This window comes from Leucopleurus acutus (genome assembly GCF_964270905.1).
Source record: "Leucopleurus acutus genome assembly, chromosome: Y".
NCBI classification, from domain to species: domain Eukaryota; kingdom Metazoa; phylum Chordata; class Mammalia; order Artiodactyla; family Delphinidae; genus Leucopleurus; species Leucopleurus acutus.
The window spans coordinates 319,542-322,132 of NC_139164.1; positions in this window are offsets into that span (position 1 = coordinate 319,542).

Genomic DNA, 2,591 nt, shown 5'->3' on the forward strand with positions numbered 1-2,591 from the left:
AACACAGTAAATCGAAAGAGTTCCCTGAAACTCAGAGGCTCTCAAACGCCCCTGATTCACCAGGAAACCTGAGACCCTATTGTCCCTCAGCTGCTGCAGCCACTCTGCTGATCACAGATTAGGACCTTCAGGGTGATTTGCTGGTGGACTTAAAAATAGGAAGTGGCTCAGCTCCCGTCCTGTGCGTCCAAAGCACCTGCTCCTTGCAGCACGCGCCTCTTTTGACTTAACTGCATCATTGGTCAAGGGGCAAACAGCAGGATGGCTGGGAAGACACAGTAGTCCAAAGCAAGGGTAAGGAGCCTTTTGTGAATACAGAGTTATGATTCACAAAGTGTAGTTTTGAGAGTCACTTAAAACTTTCCCAAGGAGGCACTGACTGCCGTTCCCTGCATCTTGACTTTGTCACGCAGACCCCCAGCCCTGCAGCCATTTCCACCTCGTGTAATCTCAAGTTCTGCTGAGTCATGGAGTTTGCCACACACCAGAAACACTGACCTTCACTTCCCTTGTCCACAGTTAGGGCTGTGTGCTCACCACCAGCTTCTCTCAAGACATGGCCCTGCAAGGTCACATGTGGCCTCGGGGCCAGCCTTCCCTTCTCCAAATAAGGAAAGAAAAATCACTCCTGTCTCTCTTGTCTAAAGTACAGGCAATGGGCACCACTTTTCTTCTTGCAGGATTTGGTATTTAATTTGCATGGAGAGAGAACGCTTTTGAGCTAAGGGACTTCTGCCTGCATCTGGGGCAGATGAGTTTGCAGTGGGTGTCAGAAGGGGATTTTCAGAATAGTCTGGGGAATTCTCTGGCAGTCCAGTGGTTAGGACTCCACGCTTTCACTGCTGAGGGCTCAGGTTCAATCCCTGGTTGGGGAACAAATATCCCACAAGCCGTAAGGCCTAAATAAATAAATAAAATAGTCTTTTGGTGTTTGGGACACAGGAAAAGATAAATATGGAACTGGTAAAAGGTCTTCAAAGTGTTGGGTATGGGAGGGGAAAAAAGAGTTGGAAAGATGTGTGGCTAAAACCTATTTCTCCCACATGCCTCTACAAACTTCTCTAAAGCTTGCAGAATAAATTCTGGGCATGTAAGAAGGATTGGATCCATTTTCCCACATCTACTTAGATATTCATATATTTTCCCTACTTTTTTTTTTTTTTCCTATTAACATGTGGATTGCATTGGTTGACTTTCCAATATCAATCCAACCTTGCATTTCTGGGATAAACCACTTCTGGTCATGGTGTGTTATCCCTTTGGTGTATATACTTTTGAATTTGATTTGCTAATATTTTGTTAAGGATTTCTATGTGTTTATGGCTGATATTGGTCTGTAACTCTGTTCTCTTGTAACACCTCTATCTGGTTTTGGATTCAGAGTGATTCAAGCCTCAAAGATGAATTAGGAATTTTCCTGCCTGCATTATCACTGAAAGAGTTTGTGAAGGTGATTTTTTTTTCCACGTGTGGTAAAATTCACAAGTCAGTCTGGTCCTGGAGATTTCTTGGTGGCCACACTATTAGTTACAACCCTGACGTCTTTGTGATGGGTATACAGGACTCTTCACATTTTCTATTTTTTCTTGTGTTAGCTTTGGTAATTTACATCTTTCAATGAATGTATTTCACGTTAGTGATTGAGTTCATTAGCACAAACTTGTTGATAGTGTTCCCTTGTGATCCTTTTAACGTTGCTCTGGAACATTCCTCCTTCCTGACACAGTTTCTTCCAGAACGTTCCTCTCCATTTCTCTCCTACCTCAAAGGCTACCCCCTCTTGGTTTCCTTTGCTTTGCTACATCCTGACCCTCTTCCCAACCTGTGGTTAGAGAGACTCAGGGTCAGGTAATGGACCTCTCCTCTCCTCTAAGCACATCTGTGCCTCAGGTGACCTCACCCAGTCCACTGGTTTCCTCCTCCACATGCATCCAGTATCTGTAGCTGTGCTCTTCCCAAGCTCAGACTCACCAGGCCACCGGACTACTCAACATCTCAGAGGTCCAGTGGGCGTCACAGACTAAACAAGCCCACAACAGGCAACTCAGCTGAGTCCAAAACACTCGCCTTACAAGACCTTTGTCAGCCCGCCCCCTGGGACTCTCTCCCTTGACCATTCTGCTCAACTCTCCTGCTATTTCTCAACGCGACAGATGTATGTCCTGTCTTTGGCCTCGTGTTATGTGCTTGGAAAGCCCTCTTCCCACATGGTATCATCACCTGCTCCCTCTCGCCTTCTACGTTCTGCTCCAAAAGTCACCTTCCCTAGCCCCCTTTCTAAACATCTCCCCAAGCCCATCACTCTCTGATTCTCTGCACCTGAAATTACACCCAATTTCTAAATTCATGTATCTGTTTATTGTCTGTGTCCCCCAACAAACTGTGAGCTCCGTGAGAACAGGGAAGGTTCCTAGTGGACCTCTGTGTCCCTGGCACCTGGCCCTTGTCCTGTGCTTGCATGAGTGTATGTGTGAGTCTCCTATTCCTGCTGTAATGGATAATCACAAACTCAATGCCTTGAAACAGCACTCATTTATTAACTGTCTTGGGTCTGAAGTCCAGGGACGATGCGGGTGGCTAAACTGTGCCCT